Here is a 22,939-nt window from a genome sequence, read left to right as displayed (position 1 = left end):
TATCAGGCCACAGAAGGAACTGCATTCTGCAGTCTTGTTTGTTGGTGCAGTCATATGCCAAAGGGCAGAACTTCATGCTGTAAAGTTTAATTTACCTCTCCAGTTTCTAATTCTTTAAAAACTTCTATTATTTTTATTATGTGTGCATGTGTGTGATGGGGTGGTCCCATGGCACTGTGTGGAGGTCAGATGGCACTTTTGTGGAGTCTGCTTTCTCCTTCCATCTTTATGTGGGTTCCAGGAATCCAACACAGGTTGCCAGGCTTGGCAAGGGAGTTCATCCTCTGAGCCATCTCACCGACCCACTGCTTTCTAAATTTTCGTCTGCTAAATTCTCACCTTGTGATTGACTCTACCCTGGTTTTGTATTTTTGGTATTTTTACTTATTTGACTTGAACTCTGAGTCCAAGTTATCTATGTTGGAATCATTACAAGAGGTGCCCGTTCACCCTGCTGTGCGAATAGCCATCGTTCCTTAAAACACATCTTAATCCTAGACAATGCGTTGCACAGTCTGCTGCTGCCATTGATAATGTCAGGATGTTTGTGCAATTCATTTGTCTTTTACTTTTTAGTTGTCTTCTGATTCGTTTAAGACTTCTTAATTACATATGCTTACTGACTGCAGGGCTCATGTTCTTCAGCTCCATAGGCATTGTCTAGAATACTCAGCAATCCTTTTACTCATCCCTAGTCACTTTCCTAGATAATCTCTTAATCTCTAATCCACCCACTCCAGTCACTTCAGCTGTTCACAAACTTTGGCTCTTCCGGCTTTCTCTCTGCCTGGATTCAGTGCCAGCATATCTTTGTAGATTATTGTAAGTTAACCCTTTCTGCCCCCTGCATTCCTCCGCAGCGACTCTGCTGTGGATCTTCATATTCTTACTCAGTTGCTGTTTATTCTTAGTTAATCCTCTGCCTCTAAGACACATCACCACCACCCACTGTATAGCTCTCATAGTGGACAAATCCATCTTTTACCTAAGAACTACAGCTGCTAGTGATTGGAGAACTCCAGTAGCCTTCAGAGCAAGAGTGCTCCATTTCCAGCACGTCCTGAAAGGCCTGTCACAAAGTGTCAACCACTCCTTTACTGTCTCTCCACTCCTTTTGTGGTCACCACCAACGCTACTCAAATGTAACTGCCATCTCCGGGATCTGCCACACACTGAGATCATCTGTGAGAGTCCATAGAGACATTTCTCTTTTCCCAGAATGCTTGGTACCTTCAACTTTCACCTAAGATCTCACTCTCGATGTGTTTTCCTTTTCTTCAGAGTGTACCAGCAGCTCCCAAGACCCTAATAGTATGGACTGTGCCTTACTGATTTCTGTACTACGAATAACCAACACACACACACACACACACACACACACACACACACACACACCAAAAGAAAGAAAGAAAAAGAAAAGAAAGAAAAGGAATAAAAAGGAAAACCCACTCCCTCCAGGTTTAAGAAAAGAATAATAGTCTCTTTCCAGGGCTGCTATTCCTGGGCATCATCTTCTTTCTTTATTTAGCTTACTCTTACCCATTGTATATATTTTGATCTCAACATAGTGATCACTAATGATACTAAATGCCAAGTAGAATCAGGAAAGGTTTGCTTATCTGGTGGGCGCTGTTCTTCTGGAGAAATGGGACTGATGTTCATGTTGCTGTCAAATGAGGTCGACTGATAAGAAGTCGTGTTAGCAGCAAAGCGGAGTGAGTCGGCTGCCGCCAGCTGCACGTGGAGAGGTGGGCAAAGGCCGGGCACAGTGCGCTGAAGTAGCAGGTCCAACCGCTTGTGTTCAGCTCTGGAGGTGGCTCAGTTGGCTTACATTATCTTATTCCCACAACCCAGGGATAGAAAGTCCAGTGGAGAGGCATGTATGTGGAGCTCCAGTTCTGGAAAGCCAGAGAGACAAGCAAAGCCTTGGGGCTTGATGGCAAGTCAACCTGACCTATGTGGAGAGTTTCAGGCCAGTGAGTGTCCTTGTCAAAACAAACAAGAAAAAGGGAGGGAGGGAGGAGGGAGGGAGGGAGGGAGGGAGGGAGGGAGGGAGGGCATATGATGCCTGTGAAATGACATCGTAGATTGGCTTCTGTCCTCTATATACACATGAACACACATGAACACACATGAACACACATGCACACATACATGAACACACATGCACACACATGAACACACACATGCACACACAGACACATGTACACACACACACCTCATCAGGAACACTCAATAGCACACCATGAAAAATATCAGTAAGAAACTAAATTAAAATAAATCCCCTTGCACACTGTGTGAATGTCAACTGTAAGAAAACGGCCTTTCCAGACCAGTGTAGCATGAGAAGGAAAGTACTTGATAGCTTATTGCTGTGGGTTCATCACCTTAAATTGTAAAACTGGTTGAATTTTTTGCCTTAAAATTGAAGGCCTTAGAGCGCAGCGTTGATGTCACGTTATTATCAGCAAATGCTAAGTAGAGGAAGTCTCTTCAACTAAAAAAGAATTGAGTATTAATAGTGGGGACCAAAGGAAGTTGAGTTTTGGTAAAGCTGTTTAATCAATTTTGACTCTTGAGACTGTTTGAAAGTTTCTCATACTCTTATTGTACGCCCTTGTTATGCCCTATCTTGAAATGAGGAAATGAAAAAGTCTGCCTCATATTATTTTCACATAGTGCTCTCCTTCTCCCATGAAGAGAAGAGTCTCAATATAGGTAGGACCAAGCTTATCTTTAAACAAACATCTGACTCTAGTTAAATCTTTAAATCCAGCATTTCCAATGTGAGTTCTAGAATTTCCATAAGAAAATATGAATCTCCCATGGTGTCCTTCATATTTCATCTACAGAAGAAATGATGACTCCTATCCAGCAGGAATCAGATGTCAGCTTCTAAGGGATGGGAACAAGGTCAAGCTCCCGCCCTTCCTTTACCTGTTCTAGGCAATGGGGTTTAGTTGCTGTCTTCCCCTGGAAGACATCGTATCTCTTTAAATGTGCTGTCATTTATATTCTTCACTTGAGTTGACCTCACACTGTTTAATAAAACTCATTTTTCTATTCTCAGAAATAAGTATTTCTCTCACAACAAGTCAAGTCTTAGGATACTTGGTCTTATTTTGACTTGTAAAAATGACCACTTCTGGACATGATGGTCACACTTGCAATCCCAGCATCCAGGAGACTGCAGCAGGATCATAATGAGTTCAAGATCAATTTGACCCATAGAGTGGGCCCCAAGATAGCCTGAGCTACATAATGAGACCATGTCTCAAAATAAAACAAAAGACAAGTTAAGGAATACCATGTCTGGCAGATATTTTTATTAGATATTAGCATCAAGAGCCTGAAAATGCTCAATTTTCTCGCATACTATTAATATCAAACAGAAATTTGTTTGCATAAATAAAGCTGAACTTTGCCGTTTTGCAAAATAAATACAATGTAAAAATGACTCACTCACCCAGATTATGAAAGATTTGTGAATATGTACATGTTTTTTCAAAGAACAATAGATTTATTTTTATTAGTCCCCTTTTAAATCCTATTAACTTTTTTTTCTGCTCATTCCTAAATGAATTTGCAGTTCACAAATTTGTGGACCCTGAAAAAACAAATTCACCAAAATGATCACAATTCAGGAATACAGATACCTCACTGATTTGGGGAAAGGTATAGAATAATTTTTTGAATGAAGCTGATCTTCTAATATAAATGAACTTCTGAATCTCAGATTGTTCCTTACTACACCTTTATGAAAACATGCTAGTACACAGAACTGTTGTCTGTTAAAACCTCAAGTAAATATAATGATTATCTTTTAAGATTTTGCTTTATGTTTAAAAACCACCTATGAGTGAGTACATGTGATAATTGTCTTTCTGTGTCTGGGTTACCTCACTCAAAATGATGTTATCTAGCTCCATCGATTTTCCTGCAAAATTCAAGATGTCATTATTTTTTCTGCTGTGTAGTATTCCATTGTGTAAATGTACCACATTTTCCTTATCCAATCTTTGGTCGAGGGGCATTTAGGTTGTTTCCAGGTTCTGGCTATAAGAAACAATGCTGCTGTGAACATAGTCAAGCACATGTCCTTGTGACATGAGTGAGCATCCTTTGGATATATACCCAAAAGTGGTATTACTGTGTTTTGAGGAAGGTTGTTTCCTGGTTTTTATATTATATATGTTTAATAAGGTGTACACAGATTATGAAGCGTGGGTTTCCTGAGAAAATAAGTTCCAATCTCACTGTGATCTAGAAAGCTAGGATTTCTCTCATGTGAGTCATATGTTGGCTGAAGACAGCCTTCAATTCTTCCTATGCTCACACTTCCTTGGTCAAGGTATATCATATAGCCCCATCTATCTTCTGCAGGAGAAGAAACAGAACTCTACCAACATGTCCGAAATATCTATGGAACTTCCAGCAAATTTCCAAACTCAAAGGTGATTAGGCATCCCTAATTCTCCAGAGACTAGACAAAGTTTTACATATGCGAGTAGGTCTACCCAGGGGAATGTGCAAGCGTGCCACCTGTGATGTGATGCTGGCGTCTTTTGTCCTGTTGACATCTTCTGACTCATCTCCACTCACGTATTTTAGCTCTCGGAATACTTGCCACTTTTGCAATGCTCTTGCAAAGCTAGGATTTTAGGCATCCTCCTACCAATCATTAGGCCATAAATAATTTGGGGGAATTCAAAAAAAAACTTCTATTAAGGAAATCTTACAGAATATGAGAACGATTATGACATGTCTACCTTCCCCTCTCTACAAATTCATATAAAGACATTGATAGAACATAACTGAATGCGTGTTTAATCCCCACCTCTACTTTGTAAGCATGGTAGAAGGACTAGGCGTAGAGGCAGAGGAGAGTAACACGCTGTACTTTAAAAATGCATGGTCTTGAGTAGCGCTTGCATTACTCAAGCTCTGCATGTGCTTAGCATTCACCTGTGACCACTCATAAAATCCAGGAACTCTAAGAGCAATGGCGCATTTAAAGGCTTTTACATTTTGAGACAGTTTGTTGAGGTCCTTGGAATTGCAATATAAGTCAGAAAACTGAGTTTATGTCTTTAGTGGCAGTAATTCTAGGAAATGCTTCATGGGGTATTTGAGGATTCCCCATCAAGCAAATTGCTATAGATTTTATGTCTTTCTTAGAGATTCTGGCCAACACTAACAATAAAGCTTCATGAATGTTCTATTTGCACAGATTCAACCCACTTATGTGCAGTATTTTCTAACATGGAGTTTAAGAGAATAGAGAAAGAGACACACAGAAAGAATGTCTCACACCATCAAATATAATTTGGTAAATTCTACTTCAAGGACACCTGTTTCATTGTATTAAGAATTTTTAGTGGAGAGAGAAAGATGGCTTAGTTGGCAAGAGCATAAGACACAGGCTCCATCCCCAGAAATCACATTCAGGAGTTCATAACTTCTTATAACTCCAGGTCGATGACTCTGTGAACTCATACAAACTATATATACACACAATACACACACACACACACACACACACACACGCTCACATATATACACAAATTAGAAATAAAATAAATATCCTTTATAAATAATTTATAATTTAGTATTATATGTCATATAATACTTTTAGAACATAAAGCTAAGGATTTTTAAAGGACTTTTGTAAATATCTTCACTATTTGCTAATTCATTTTCATTCTCATGATAAAAGACATTGTTTTTAAGTTGACACACCATCCATTAATATTTAATGTTATTTGGATATATTACTTGTGATATACTACAAATAAGAAAATCACTCAGATATCAAACATGATTTGCTTTTTTGACCTATCTTGTTCAAAATTCTAAAATTGTTACACATTTTACAATATGGCTATACATTATTAATCCATTAACTTAGTTTTTGTTTCTAAATTAAGACCTTATGAAGAGAATAGCCTTCTTCAACTTCAACATCTGTTTATTGATTTTTACCCCTCACTTCTTCAAAATCAGAAATATTAAAGGTTTAAAAATAAATTGTTGAGTTTAATAAAATTCTTTACTAAAGTAAGCAGCTGAGGGAATTTTCCTGTGACTGGAGAAGGGCAATAAATAAACAAAGCGAAAAACACTCACTTTCCTTAACACAACGTGTATTGTGGTGAAGTGCACCGACGGTGTAAAGCAATCATTTACTCTGTGAGGTGAATGCTTCCAGAAAGTAGCTCTATCCAAAGAGCATCCTAGATACATGGATCTTGTGTAGGCATCTAGGCAGGCGGGTGCTACAGGGCATGGATGTTCTTTGTCACATGTCCATCCTGATAAGATTATTCTGCTTTTCATCCATCAGTGACTTTCGACCCTCACCCCACTCTAACTAGGAGAGAAATAAATAGTTTTAAATCATTTTGGAGATATATTGTCATTTTACATCGTAGAAAGAGGAATCATTTGGTCATAATTATGGGAAGCATAAGTTTATGTATATCTGTGTTCTTGTATGTGCAGATAAATGATTGTGTACAAGTGCACATGCATGGGGGTGCATATGTGTACATATTCATGTAGTGGACATAGGCCAAGCATCCTTTCTCAGTTACCACCCCCACGTTATTCATTTATTTACTCATTTATTTTAGGACAATTCTCTCACTGATGGGAACTCCACTGGTAGGCTACACTAGCTTGTGGGTGAGTGCCCAAGGGCCACCCAAATTCTGTCTCCCCAGTGCTGTGATAGGCATTTATGTGAGGTTACAGGGATTTCAACTCAAGTCCTCATGCTCCTACAATAGCATATTTTCTACTGAACTATCTCCTCAGTCTGGTGGAATAAATTCTTATCACACATATTTTCTTGTGACTAAGTTTTGTTTATATTTTACCTTGGGGTTATAGTAAAATTCATAAAGCATAATGAAGTCATCAACACTTCTAAACATTCATTGCAGGAGAATCTGCATGTTTCTTTTGAGTGCTGTGAGTTCCTCTCAATCAGTTTTAAGAGCTTCTTAAAGGAACCACACAGTTGCATTTCCTCCTATTTACAAAGTTAGGAAGCCGGTTGTAATCTACAGTTTGAGACTTCCTAGCAGCTAAAACACTTAGAAGGTTGTAAAATATCCTGTATCACCATTTGCCAATCACTGGAACATAAATCAATCTCAGTTGCTTAGATTTACAGTCTCTCCTCAAAAATGACATGGAGTAAGCATTTAACATAATGAGGCAGAGAGTCCTGGTGTGCAAGTTATACTATATTTTTCATTGCATAGGGGTAAATTACCACTTCAATTTCTAAATGATACCCTAGTGGCCTTGAAGACACAATACACCTTGCAGAAAAGCTTGTTTTGGTCTTAGGCAATAACTCATTCTCTCACAGTGTGTTTTCTGAGAATTACCACTAGCATTACTCACTGTAGGCAGAATTTCGTGAAGGTCATTCACATATAGTTACTGAACTTAAGTACAAAAAAAAATGTCGGGAGGTTAACTGAAGATTGATATACTGTGGCAACAAGAAAAACTAAAGAAATTTTATATCTATAGCACTCAGGAAACAAGAAGAAATTAAATCATAGAATGTAGATTTTGTTGGTATTCCTTTGCTTTTGCAAATTTTTAAAAATATGTAAGCTGAGCATCTGACATGGCTCAGTGAGTAAAGGCACCTGCAGTTGACTTCAGTTCAATTCCTAGGAACCATATAATAGAAGGAAAGCATGTCCCATAAAGGATGCTCTTACACTATCACATGTGTACTGAGGTATGCACACACACACACACACACACACACACATATGCACAAATTAACTAATTAACTAATGTAATAAAATATTTTGAATTAAGCATGGGTCTTTGGGAGTGGTCCTGGGAGACTTAGTAATAATAATCAAACACACTTGTGTGCATGTAGTTACATTTTTCATCCTGTTTTAAACACTAAATATGCAGACCTTAATGGTACAGCATACGAATTTTTATATATAAGTTGTATTTTCTAATGCGATGATATAAGAATAAATTAAAATAAAACTTTTCTTCAAATGCCCTCACCGGTCAGTGGTGCAGCATTTGGGGACAACTGCCTCAGGCTTTCTGCCAAACCATTACTGGTAATCGGACAAGGGATGAAGAAAATCCAGATGCTGCTGCCTGCCTTAGCTAGATATGCGTTTGCTAAAAGAGAAGCCAACGCATTTCCTACATAGGTGATCAAAGCTGCTCATGCATGCACACCACACACACACACACGCACACACACACACACACACACACACAAATGCTTTTGCAAGTCCAAGAATATACACATTAAATAAACTCTGCTCAAAGCAAACAGCAGCAGCAACAGACAGAATTGGCCTTGACTGGACCATTTCTATACTTTGAGTGGGTTCAGTATATAGCAGCATTTCTTCCCAAGGCTTCAGTGGAGAAGAATTAAATTATTCATAGATGAACAAGATTAATGTGTGGGTAAATTCTGGTGATGGTTCAAAATCATTCATTAATAAATGAGTGAGTTGTCCCACTATTGTGTGTGGTTTATTTAAACAAAAACCTGTTTCTCTATGTAATGTAGTGACATAAGAAAGTAAAGAAAGCATGCATTTTTATAAAAGGATCACTTTTGAAATTCTGAAGTTCTATTGCAAGATTGTAAACATTTTCAATCATAAGTTTGGGACACTGTGGAACTGTCTTTTTTTTTAAAAAACCAGTTCTTTGGAAATCTATTAGGGATTGATGTACATTGAGATAACATCTTCACGTTGTTGTTATAACTCTGACCGTATCTCCCAGCTCATAAGAAAGCACACATTTTCAAAATACAATCACGTGTAGTTCTCGGTGTTCTTTTGTTATCTCCCAGCAACAGAAGAACAATTGGCAGCATGCCACGATCACATGATTGATCATCCGAGTGCTGGAGTATGGCTTTACTAAAACTCTGAGTTACTTGTGTTTCAATCATAATTCATGGATTGCTCTGGAGGAAGGCACTGTCTAGCAAAGTGACCCCGACACGTGGAGCTGAGGGTTAGAGGACATGAGGGCAAGAGGGATATAGTTCCCAGAGAAGATGCCCTGAAGAAGGTAGTGCTGGTGTTGGATACCAATACATGAATGAGTGTTCCCTACGTAAGGGAAGATGGCAAGAACGTTCATGGTAGAGGTTCTCATGTGTGCAAAGTTAAGGAACTTCATGGTGGTGTTCCTATAGGGTGACATGTGAGGCTAGAGGGAAGGGCAATGAATTTGAAGAGCTGAATATGTAGTTACCACGGGCAGCCTTTTACCCTATCCCAAAGGGTTTGTTCTCAGAGTACCTCTGAAACCCAGATACTTCCCTAAAAAGCAATGCAAGAGAAAAACATCCACAATCAATTTTTCTGCTCCTGGGCGGAGGCTGGAGTCCGAACTGTATATAGAAGTCCTCTGGCTACCCGTGCGCCTTCCCTTCACTTCATGTGACATCCTGTCTCATCTGCTTATAAAAGCATTTTCTCCAAATTTCAAAGATGGCACACATCTTCTCCAGAAGCTCCTCATTCCCAGTCCATTGTTGGTGCTCTTATAATTAACATTGATTACAAATCCCCTTGGACTGAAAAATCATATGGGGTATGTAGCAGATGTAATTTGAAACAAATATTGCACAAAACAAAATTGCGTGATTTGATTGTTCTGAACAAGAGCTTTAAAGAAATCAAGAATGGGACAGGGTGATAAAAGAATATACTGCAATGCATTTCTCATAAGTATTAAAATTTATGTTAATGTATAAAGTCTAGGTGGATAAAATATGAAGTTGGCTGCAAAGGAAAGCTCTCATAGTTTTTGTAATTTTGATTGCTGAGAAATTTGTTTTGTATAGCTGAATATTCTCCAGCCCATTTTCAGAAGTATATATTCTATAAGAATAGGTCCCATAATTGTTTTCTCCTAGTTTGAGCCTTTCATGGGCTAAGAACACTCACCAAGAGAGACAGGTGAAATGTTCCTGACTATAATCAGCTCCTGTAACACAGGGGCATTGTTCTGAGGGGAACACTTTTCTCTCAGGACCATGGCATTTTGTGGCAGTATTTCACAAAGTCCCATGTTTTCTTTGATGTTTTCATCCTTTCTTTCTCTGTATCTTATCCAGAATTAGTAATTCAGAACATCAAAACATAGAGATCAATCCAAAGACAAAACAAGGAGCATAATTCAGATAATCAAGGAGAGCGTTCTCTTCCAGACGGCCCTAATAGGGATGGAATCCAAGAGAGAAGATTGTAGCCAGGCTAGAGCTGAGGCAGCTGTGACCACAGATCATGCTGATTTGAATTTTAAGTGGCTGTAGCATCAATAAAGGAAATCCCAGAAGTCCTACCCAACCCCTGGGGAAGCTTCCCTAACAGTGCACTGTTCTGATAAAGCTAGTACTAATTTTAAATCTTTTTAAAGTAGGACTGTGCTGAGCCATTCATATTTTACACAGTTAAGCTACTCTATTGGCTTAGGTGATTTGGAGGCGGGTGCATGCGGCCAAGCCTACAGAGAGATAGGCAGCTATCTTAGGAAACACCGTGACCATGCAACTCTTATAAAGGAAAACATTTAATTGGGGATGCCTTACAGTTTCAGAGGTTTAGCCCATTATCTTCAGGAAGCATGGTGACACACAGGAAGACATAGTGCTGGAGAAAGAGCTGAGAGTTCTACATCTGGATCCAAAGGCAGCTGGAAGAGATCGCCACACTAGACATGGCTTGAGAATCTGAGACCTCAAAGTCCACTCCCAATGGCATTCTATCTCCATCAAGGCCACACCTACTCCAACAAGGTTACACCTACTCCATCAAGGCCACACCTACTCCAACAAGGTCACACCTCCTAAAGGTGCCACTCCCTATGAGCCTATGGGGGCCATTTTCTTTCAAATCACCATGTTCCACTCCCTGGCCCCCAAAGGCTTGTAGCCATAGCACAATTAAGAAATGCATTAAGTCCAATTTTAGAAGTCCCCATAGTCTATAACAGTCTCAACCCTGTAAAAGTCTAAAATCCAAAGTCTCTTCTGAGACACATGACAATCTCTTAACTGTAATCCCTTATAAGGTCAAAATAAAAAAGTAGATCACATACTTCCAACATATAATGGCACAAGAATTGTATTACCACTCCAAATGGGAGGGAAGGGAGCACTGTGAGGAAACACTGGGCCAAAGCAAGACCTAAAACCAGCAGGGCAACCTTCAAATGCTGCAACTCCATGTCTGATGTCAAAGTGCCCTTCAGTTCTCCAATCCCTTTCATCTTTGCTGACTACAACATAATTTTTTTTTATTTTTTGGTTTTTCGAGACAAGTTTTGTTTCTCTGTAGCTATGGAGCCTGTCCTGGAACTACCTCTTGTAGACCAGGTTGGCCTTGAACTCACAGAGATTCTCCTGCCTCTGCCTCCAGAGTGCTGGGATTAAAGGCATGTGCCACCACTGCCCCGCCAACATACTTCTTTCTCCTGGATTGTTTCCACTTCCTGTTAGCAGCTTTCCTTGGCAGGTATCCCCACAGTTCTGGCATCTCTAACATTTTGGGGTCTCCAAGGCAATTCAGACTTCATAGTCACAGCTTCATGCAATGGCCCCTCTAGGCCTACATGCAGGGACATCACTATTGCATACTGGGTCTCAGCATATTTCTTTAGTTGTGGAAGAAGATTCCATAACCCTTTCTTCTATCCTTGACACTAAAGTCAGAACCATGTGGTTGAAGCTGCTTGACGAACCTGGAACATGGCCTCCTCATTCAATTCCATTTTCACCAGCTTTCTGTTCCAGTGGTTCCCTTATTTGCTGTCCTGAAACTATCTGTAGCTCAGGCAGTTCTCAAACTTAGAGAGCTGCTAGTCTGCTTTGTACCTGAAAGAGGCTTATCTCTCACGATTAGTGTGTACACTTTCGCCATTGTGTATATAATACACGAAGTTCAGCTCTCGTTTTAACTCCCTCAATTCTATTTGCAGTTGCTAAGTTGAACTAAACCAAGGAGATAAATTCAATGCCAAATTGTTAGTAACCAAAACATTGGTGCCTCTTATAATTATTACCTTCAAATTTTATTTCAAGCAAGACCCCAGTGAAGTGACTTTTATTGTCTATTTCATGACACTCCCTTCTCTATTTGTGTGTGATTTCTAACTCAGAGATAATGGCTCAGGGCTCAACTCACCAAGAAGATAATAACTATTTGTTTAATTAGCATCACTTTACACAAAGTTAATCTTATTGCTTTTAATTTTCTTAATTTTTCATTGTATATTTCCAAGGTACACAGATATTGTCATATACAAAAACATTTTATATAAATACAAATATTGCCCAAGCTTTTAACAAATATTCCAGTTTGAAACTGGAATTGAAATTTTGTATAATCAGGAACAGTAAAAAATTATCTGCCAAAAACAGTGACCACACAAGAACAGAGACAATTGTCCAAGGCCGTCTTGAAATAGCTTCTTCTGAAGAAGCTGGAAAAATCCTTTCACCCTACCCTCCATCTGCTTTTGACCAGACATTATTATCAGTCACGCTACATTTTATTTTACTGAATTTATTTTGAGAAGCTCCAAGTTTGTTGGCATTTGCATCACAGGACTAGACATGGTATGGCTAACCCAGGAGGAGGTCATGCCTAATAGCCATGTGTTTATGTCATGAGTGTTTCCTATCCTTACAACCTTGGCTGGTAGCCAAGTACGTGTGGAGAATTCTATAAGCAAGGAAGAGTATGGCTGAAAGGTTCTCTTCATCAGAACTGAGATGAATCAGATCCACTGTCACCTAGAAACTGTTGCCTTTTCTGTCAAGACCACTTCTGATATCTAAAGAGGAGGATGGAGAAATTAATTTCCAGAACAAATCTGTCTAAATAGAAGTCTAAAAATTAGGTTTTCTGAGATGGACACTCCAGAGCTCTTTCCAAGATGTTTCACTGATATTTTAGTGCTCAGAAATAGCATATGAAAACAGAAGGGGTAACTAGGAACATCTTCACTTTCAAGGTGAAGCATGGGCATAAGCAGTTGGTTTTGAGATATGCGTACTAGGACCATGGGCATGGGAAAGGTGGGACTTCCTGAAGAGTTACACATGGATACATAAAAATGTATAAGCATATATAACCACACACCAAATTTTTAGAAATAAAATGATTAAAAACATAATAAATATACTCAGTAAAACTCTAGATGGTCATTTATGTGATTAAAGTGGTTGCATGTTCTTTCTTTGATTAAGTATGTTTTTATAACCTAATCCTTAACTTCGTACCCTCATCTGTTGTGTTGGTATACCAACACAATGAAAATCTCCAGGTGTCAAGGTAAGAGGGTATGCACTCTATTAAGCAATTGATGAGTTCAGCATAGTGCCCTTCATGCAGTGATGTCCCTAGAAGTCTGATGATTTGGGAAAATGTTGATGTCATCATCCAACAATAGCAGCAGCACACACGAAATCATTCAGTTCATCACACTGTGTTGATACAGATTTAGAAAAAGCTAGAAGGAAACACTCATTGCTGTGATCTTGAGTCAGGAGGTGCTGAAATTAGTTTCTTCTCTCTACCTACCTGAAATATTCAAATTCTCCACATAGAACATAGAAAATATGAATTCTCTGAGATAAACCTAAACTTCCTTTTCTTGGGCCTTAATAGTTCTTGGACTTGGCATACAAACCTTCACCTTGAAAAGGTGAACATTTCAAAAGCATAGCTTCTTATATTCTTCTCCCAATCCTTTCATTCACCAGCTCATTTGCCTGTGATGAAAACCGGGTGGGTAGAATGATATAATTCTGTTCTCCACAATCTCAAACCTCTAGGCTTAAGAGTTGAGGCTTGCAAATCCTGATCCATAGAAGTTCATTTCTTTCTTCATAATCTGTAACACTATTTCAGGGAAGAAAATTCTCAGAATGATTGCAGAATCTCGAAGGGTGCAAGGGTGTGCAACTTCAGAACAGTAGCACCAAAGACCTGAAGTATATACTCTGCATTCTGCAGTTCTTCAGTCTACAGAAATGAAAAGCACCAGAAAGACCCTTTGTGCCTAGCCCTTGATTACTCTTTGCCTGCTCATATTTTAATCAGAATAGCTATTGCCATAATTCGGCAGTGTTTTCATTGAACAGCAAATGCTGTTATACTCTTTCACGGTTCCTCAGCTTATCTGAAAATGGTTCCCTGCCAGTTCATCTTCTTCTTGCCTTGTAGCTTCCAAATATTTGATTGAAGAAACAATACCCATGACAATCATACCTGGGAGAGTTTTCTATGCATAATAAGTTATGTTAGACTCGTTGCCTTAATATCAGCTTTGTATACGATATAGCAAATAGTATATAGTCAAAACTATATATACATATAATTCATTTGCATATATCCTTCATCTCTTTTGTAATATAATTTTCTTTTTTCTATTATTTTTTTTATTTATCTTACATACCAAGCACAGTTCCCCACCCTTCTCTCCTCTCGTTCCTTCCCCCAACCTTCTGTCTGTCCTCCCCCATCCACTCCTCAGAAATGGTAAGGCTTTCCATGAGAGTCAACAAAGCATGGCATATCAAGCTGAGGCAGAATCAAGCGTCTTCCCACTGCATCAACGCTGAGAGAGGCGTTCCACCATAGGGAATAGGTTCCAAAAAGCCAGCTCATGTGTGAGGGTCTATCAATCCTGGTCCCACTGACAAGGGCCCCCAAAACGGACCAAGCTACAAAACTATAAACTATGCAGAAGGTCTAGGTCGGTTCCATGCCAGCTCCCTAGCTGTCAGTCTAGAGTCCATGAACTACCGCAAGCTCTATCAGCTGTCTCTGTTTGTTTTCCTGACATGATCTTGACCTCCTCTTGCTTATATAATCACTCTTCTCTGTTCAGCTGGACTCCCAGAGCTTGGCCCAGTGCTTGACTATGGATATCTGCATCTACTTCCATCTACTTATATACTGCATCTACTGGATGAAGGGTCTATGATGACAGTTAGAGTAGTCACCAATCTAATTACAGGAGAAGAAGGCCAGTTCAGGCACCCTCTTCACTATGGCTAGAAGTCTTAGCTGGGGTCATCCTAGTGGATTCCCAGGAGTTTCCCGGCACCGGGTTTCTCCCTAACCACATAATGGGCCCTTCTATCAAGCTATCTCTTTTATTGTTCTCCTTCTCTGTCCCATCCTGACCATCATGATGATCCTTCAGGTTCCCATCCCCCACCCCCTCCTCTGTACTCCCCCCATCTAAAATATAATTTTCTAATAACATGCTGTATCCATTCCATCTTTGTCCAAAGTCTGTAAATAATAAAACTGAAAGCAGACAACATGTATGAAATAATCAAAACTCTTAATTCCTCAGAAAGGAAAATTACCATCTAGGGAGATCAATGTTTTCCAAAAGTAACAGAGAAAGAAGTCAACCCTGGTTCTATTTGTTTGTATCTTGAGATCTTTGGGAAACTCATACCAGGCATTCTTTGATCCAAATAGCAATGACTGGCCAGATTCAGCTCTATTATTTTGCAGACTTCACACTGCTGCAGAAGGTCTGCTGTCAGTGCCATGAGAACATTATGCAATAAAATTGAGGGGCTTCTGAGAAGCCTTACGAGTCTGGAAAGAATTTTTAAATCAAGAATGACTTTTAATCATTTTATTCAAACACAGGACTGATGATTCTCTATACAATGAATAGGGAATAGTGGTGTGTAGGGCTGCAGGAGTTCAGCCATAATCCTGTAACCAACAGGACACTCCTCTCATGTCTGAACCATTTGTTACTGATGCTTTCATTCATGAAATTTTTGAAGACTTATGCCATGCCTTCTATTATTAAGAAGCAGGATTTTGAGATGTGTACTATGGCTTTATGCCGCTTATGAAGAAAAATTTCAAAAAGGTATTATATTGAAGCAAAAGAAAATATTTGTGGGCAATCTTGATACAACATTTGCAATTTTTATAAAAGTAATAGGCAAATGAGTTACTCTTCATAGTGAGGAAAGCCAAGGCATTAAGTTTCCTTTTTATTCATTCATCATTACTTTGGCCAGCAGCCATGAACCAATGGCTGTATGTTATCTTAATATTCGTTCTCGCCCCTTGGGAAACTCACAGAGCGTGAGCAAGAGCTACACAGAGGAAGATGATGATAACTTCATGTAACAAATAAAACAGAGCCCCGCAAAGGAAGGCAGAGGATTCATAGAGGGAGAAAAAGCGAATGAGCTGAAAGTTTTTGTTTTTTTTAAGGCCACAAACTTGCAGACTGAGAAGGATGGACAGTGTGAACACATAACACTGTTCTGGATCCGGTTACAAGCAGTTTAAGATATGGTGAAGAGGAAAGAGTGCGACAACTTTGGGTAACTGCAAATGGCTTTGATTTGCTAGAGGATCCGGTGTTTCATAATGAGTGGTACAAGGTAAGGCTGGCAGACAGGGAATGGCACCAGAAGCAAATCCTAGGCAGGAAGAATGGCAGAGGCAAGGTACCATAGAGTACAAGAAAAATAATAATAATTTAGTCTAAAGGAAAGGCAGTGATAATGATTTTAAAGTAAAGCCTAAGTCACTTCATGAGTAGAATCAACATTAGTAGAGATTTGTGAGGGATCGGGAGGAAAAGACATGCATGATTTGGGGTTCATGCTCTGGCAGCAGGATGGCAACATTCATAGTTACAGAAATTACACAGGGAAGAATCTTATTTTGAAGACCAGCAAGATGGCTCAAAAGTTAAAAAGAACCTGCTACCTCCAATCCTGGAAACCTGAATTCAATCCCTAGAGCCCAAATGCAGATAGAGGAAAAGGACCAACTTCCCGTGTTATCCTCTGACATATATATATATGCCCAAACAATACAAACATATACATGCACACATCAATAATAAAGGCAACAACAATAATTTTTATTGAAAGTGTCTGGTATGGAGATTAATTTAGAAGTTGCTTGTGTATAGGCAGTTAATGTCATAAGAGATGTATTATTTCAACATACATGTGCTCATAGATGAAAAACAACAGAGGAAGAATGCCAGGGAACAACAATCATTTTGGTTAAGAAAAGAGAATTGCATTACCAAGTGATACTGGGAACAATTACCCAGAGACAGGAAGAGAAATCAAGGGGGAATTGTATTACAGAAGCCAGAGAAAGGTCCATTTAGGGGAGAAGTAGTGATGTGTAGTATTACAAGAAGCACACAGGAAGGTGTCTACTGACTCTTTGTGAACTTGTCTTTTAGAGGTCAATGAGCCCATTAGAAGTCGGTTCTATGTTATGATGGGGAAAGGAGCTGGGATGCATGGAGGTGCGATGTGAATGAGAGACCATCTCTACATGAGGCTACTCCTTCAGCATGTTAATGGTATGGGAAGTGGCCACGCTGAACCCACACTAAAGATGATTTTGTAATAACAGAACTGTTAATAAAACAGCCTAACAGTTATTCAGATACCTATATACAAAATTGCTTGTGGAAATCAGTCATTTGAAGATTCAGAAAAAAAAAAGGAATCCATAATGTCTCAGAACATAACAGGGGTGGGGATGGGGCACACGGAAACAAGGATGCATTCACCCTGTATTCAGCTTGGTACAAACCAAGAAGCACATTGTTGTTGCACCTGGCCTGTGGTTTAAATGCCTTGAGGTGACTGAGCCACACTGGAGGCTATTTTGTGAAAATGTCCTTTTAAAGTTTTGATTACTTATTCAGATTTCCAAATACTACTGCATATGCATTGCTAGCGCACTTGAACAAATGATCACAAAGTTTGAGAACAAGTTTACTTCAAAATCATTGTATGAAACAAATATATATATGTATATATAAAGAGAAACTATTGTATTATGTATAATACATAATGTAGAGATTCAGCAAAAATGGTTTTAAGAAGAGGTAAAATTTATGGGAACTGCTACTATATTCTTAAGAGATCACAAAGTAATTGGGAGTATCTTTGGAGAGGTAGGAGAGGGAGCAACCGAAACTAAGTATGCACAAAAAAGCAGAAGCAACTCTGTTACTGTGTGTGCTAAGTAAAAACAAAGAAAAAATTAAATCAGACACAGTAAGAGATTAGCACAAATAACAAAGTGTCAAAAAAGAAAGAGATATAAGCAGATTAGGAGTATTAAAAAGAAAAAGAAGGGAATGAGAATAAGTATGGTCTCCTCTTCATTACAGCACTGTCCACAGGGGCCAAGGTAAGGAATCAACCCACATGTCTATCAATAGATGAAGAAATAATAAAAATGTAGTGTGTGTACATCCATCAATAGTGGAATACTTTTTGAAGACAACATGGATGACCTTGAGAATTATGCAAAGTGAAATAAACCACAGAGAGACAAAATACTGCCCAACCTTTCCTATATGTAGAATTTCAGAGAGTATGGTGATGACCCTGGGCTGAAGTGTAATGGGTTAGCAGGGAGGGAGTTGGGTGAAGGATATAAAATTCCGCTAGATCCAGTGAGTTGTGGAGATCTTCTAAAGAGCATAAATACTGTGATGGTCAGTTCTAATTGTCCATTTGACACAATGCAGAACCACCCAGGAAGAGAACCTCCATGAAAGATCTTCCAGATCAGCTGAGTCTGGAGGCATTCTTGGGAGAGATTTTGTTAATTGGGTTGGTCCATATGGGAAGACTCAGCCTGAAGTGAGAGGCACAATTCCCGGGGCTTGTGTTCTTGGCTGTCTGAGCAGAGAGAAAGCTAGCTGACTACGAGCCTTGTGTGCATATCATCTCTCTACTCTTCACTGGCATGTGGTATGACTAGCTTCTTTAATACCTTGCCTTGATTTCCCAGCAATGTTGAACTGAACTTGGAACCGTGAGCTAGAAGAAACCCTTTCTCTCCAAAGACGCTTTTCATCAGCATATTTTGCCACAGCAACCACAATGAAACTGGATAGTTACTGCAATTAATAATGATATATACTTGATATTTTCTGACATCTTAAATGTGCCTATGAAAATTCAAGTATGTAAGGTGACCTATGCTAATTATTTTCATTTAATAATATCACAAGGTATATAAATCAAAATGTCAAAATGCATGCACTTTTATTGGTCCATTATACTTAGTGAGATGGGGGAAGAAATCGGAAATGCATGTCTATCTAACTCATGTCTGCAACTAACACGTTTTATCATAAGAAGAGCACCTTGAGAGATGTAAGCTAGCAGAACTCTTGCCAATTATGTGCAAGACTTTAGCTTTGTCCCCTATAGCACAATAAGAATATTTTGAATTGTTTTCAGTAACCTACATTGATTTGATCAAAAACAAACCACTAGTTTAATGTGTATTATTGGTAACATTGTATGCTATGAAACAAAAAACAATGACACATCCTTTTCTAATAAGTGCCCAGGATAGTAAATATGGCTGTGTTAGGGCCTATGCCAGGACCACTGTGAGACAAAACTCCTGGTCCACCAGTCACATGGAGCACATCAGCTGTGTCATAGCTGCACATCCCAACACAGGGTTAGGACTTAAAGTGCAGGCTTCCCTAAGACCGCCAGAAGATCTGACTCAGGAAACAGAACTATTGCCTCAAGCAAGGTCAGACTGACTGATGGACCTGGAGAATACCTTCATTTAGGCTAATTAGTGTCTGCAATAGCCATCATAATGTACCCAAAGGGAGCTCTATTTGTGATAGAAAATAGAATTACATTTTTAAAGAAGTTCCTGGAAGATGGAAATGACTTTCCAAAGAATAAAAAATACATTGATACAATTCTTCTTTTATTACTTGCACAAGCACTTCATCTTTCTGGATCCCATGATATTCTTTTTAGTGTCTATCAGTTAGTGTCAGGAGGTCAAAGCATTGCTATATTGGGAGAATATTCTAGGCTAGGCTAGGACCTCTAACTACAGACAACTACAAGGAGAAGAAATAAGAGGATACAGGCAGGGTCTTCATTCCATAATATCTAATCATTTATCAGTTTATTCACTCTTTCAGAAATTCTTCTAGACTCTTGTTATATGGTAGGTATTACACTACGGACTTCCTCTGGGTCACACAAAAGAACCCAGAGTCAGGAAAGGCTCAGGGGATTAGCTTTGCATGCTGAGCGAGAATTCGTTATGTCATACAGACAGAAGTGCGTCAGGTCCCAGAAGAAGGCATCAGTGTTGCTTTCTGAAAGCTACATTTTTAAAGCCATAATTCTCCAGAATGTGTTGAGAATTGTCCTCTGAAGCTATTTCTGCTTCACACAGACGCAGCATTTGGATAACGGGACAAATGCTCATATTTTCAGCTCAAGTTCTTAAGTGGGGGAAACATGGCAGATGCGTCTTCCAAGTATAAAGGGTGAATTTGAACTGAATTTTAATTAAAATTACTCAAAGGCTTAGTGAATAATCTTTCCATAAAAAAATCTGTCCTATACGGAACTAAATGCTGTCACAGTAAATCAAAGTAGAAAGACAAAAACAGGAAAAGGTAACCAGTTATTAGCTGGCTCAATCCTGAGGCTATCTTCAGTGTAACAGTGGAAAATCATTTTCATTTTTCTTTGATAATTATACTTACACTAATCTGTAATGGCATTAACAATGAAGTAAAATCTTAGACTGAGCACAGCAAAACAAACTGATAAATTGACATTTATATTAGATGTACCTATATTTTAACATCTGTCATTGGGTTTCCTTATTCACTGAAGGTTTGAGAACTGAATTTTAAATTTAAAATGCAACGCTTAGAAATGCATTAAAGCATTCTTTCACTCTTGCATGTGCCAAATGTCAATACAGTTTATTTTCTGGCATAATCATCTTTAACTGTGGCAATCTCTCTTCCACAAAAAGAAGGTATACAGAATGCTGTGGAGAAGTTAAAATTTAATAGAAACTTAATTAACCAGTGTTGTTGAGTTCTTTATATAAATAGTGCTATCTTGGGCACTTTGCAAGATAAAAAAGATGAACTGGATAGGACCTTGAGTCACAGGGGCCTCACACAATACACTTCAAAACACCTGTGATAAATGCTTTGATGTCTGAATAAACAGTGTACAAGGACTGGGAGTGTAACTCCAACCAAGGACGTCCGTTACATGATGGATTGCTATGTGCGGCACTGGGTGTGCAAAGGACAACAGTGAGAACCTGTGGCATGATCTTACCCTTTAAAGGACTTATAATCTTCAGAGACGCAGGCTCATGCATAACATGGAAGCTACAGACATACAGAATACTGTAAAGTGTATAACTGCATACCAAAGAACAAAAGCCATCAGAACACGAGAGTTTGCTCAAGGAACAAACTGGTATTGACTGGAGAAGGTAGACTTGAGATATGCTGGAGAGGATGGGGTCTATTTGCAGAAGAAGAGGAGGGAGGGAAGGAAGATGAAGAGGGGGAGGAGAAGGAAGAGGAGGAAGAGGATGAGGAGAAGGAGGAGGAGGAGAAAGAGAGGGAGGGAGAGAGGGAGGGAGGGAGGGAGGGAGGGAGGGAGGGAGGGAGGGAGGGAGGAAGGAAGGAAGGAAACCATTAGACAGAGACTCAGTGTTCTAATGACCCCGGCCATGTGCTGACCACTAGTGAGTGTCTACTCAACCCTACTGCTTGTAGATGTGTTTTCTAAAATCTTGGGAGACTTAGAAGAAATAATGTAGTTGGCTTGTTCTGCCGTGAAGGAGTACATATTTTTAAAAACAAACTAGCCATTGTTAAAACATGAGAGACCCTGAAGTGTAAATGCAATCATGAAAAGAAAGGTTTATGTCAGAAAAAGCACTCAGAACTAGTTAGATGGCACAACAGGTAAAGGTCGCCAAACCTGGAGGCAAGAGGCAGGTCAGGCCGATTTCCTCCCAGGACAAAGTAATAGATCTTGGCAACAAGAAGTTTCAATGAAGTTGGATTTTTTAAAACTTTGAGTTCTGCTCTACTGAGCAGGAAGGTGTTGTGCAAGAAGGAGGTGATGAGAAGTCACTGGCAGATGTTGATTTAAAGCATAGCACCATTAGTGTGGAAACATTCATCTGTGGCTGGGAGTTTAGTGATTAGGGCCACGCTAATAAAGTAATAAAGTTAATAAAGTAACAGAATTGCCCAGAGGGTGGGTTGACTTCATCTGAATCATATAGTCAGCGAGACTCACAACTTCCGCTGACTCAAAATGGATGCAGTAGTTACTATAGGAACCAGAAAAGAAGGATAACACAAACAAAACCCCCAGAAATTTGACCTAGGCAAAGTTCGTAGACAGAGAGGAGACCTTCAGTCACAAACCCTACCAGCTTATCTAACTATTTATACATGTATCTAAGACATCAAACACATCAAAGGCAATGATAAAACAAATCTAAACTTTCTGCCTTCCTTTATTACCCCTGAGACAGACCAAAGATATGGGTGTGAGCTCTGGCAGTTGAGAAGTCGTTGCAAATTCACCTGCACTAGGTTTACTTCCTTTTCCCATGAGGGCCTGCAACGTCTAACTTGCCCTTTATTCCAAGAGAGTAAGTTGTTCCCACCTTCCCTCAGAATCTCCCCAGCCAACCGTCTTCAGTGCCCTCGGTTTCCATGGCATGTTTACACTATTGCCTCTTCCCAGCTAGAGCCTTGGAATCCACCCAGAGGTTAAGTCCACTGTATGAATAAGCCTTGCAAACTAAGTGTACAAGGGCCAAGTCCTTGGAATATCCACAAGTGGGGTTATGATCAGGCCTCTGCCCTATCTTGCTTAGTGTTTCCACTCTTTTAGGTTTTAGGGAGCCTCACCTTCCCCTCTCTCTAGCTTCTGCTCAGGTTGATGCTCTGGGCCACTGTAACTGTGCATGTGGAGGACTTGACCTCTCAGATTTCCTTCCAAATGTACTAGTCAACTTATATTGTATTATCAGTGACT

General features: G+C 39.3%; 1 protein-coding gene across 22 annotated transcripts in view; it reads left to right on the top strand.

Annotated features, from left to right (window-relative positions):
- The window catches only part of LOC121441888 (dystrobrevin alpha-like), a 349,129-nt gene that overhangs the window by 96,569 nt on the left and 229,621 nt on the right, over positions 1-22,939 (top strand). Inside the window, exon 2 of one of the 22 annotated variants that reach the window (XM_041643232.1) lies at positions 1,855-1,976. The exons of the other annotated variants lie outside the window; for them this stretch is intronic. The gene's annotated coding sequence lies outside the window, so the exon portion shown is untranslated. The remainder of the gene's footprint in view (positions 1-1,854; positions 1,977-22,939) is intronic. 22 annotated transcript variants of the gene reach the window in all.

This window comes from Microtus oregoni, unplaced genomic scaffold (assembly GCF_018167655.1).
Source record: "Microtus oregoni isolate MIOR12 unplaced genomic scaffold, Mior012 000082F_ref0000272, whole genome shotgun sequence".
NCBI lineage: Eukaryota > Metazoa > Chordata > Mammalia > Rodentia > Cricetidae > Microtus > Microtus oregoni.
This window is presented reverse-complemented; position numbering and strand designations above follow the sequence as displayed.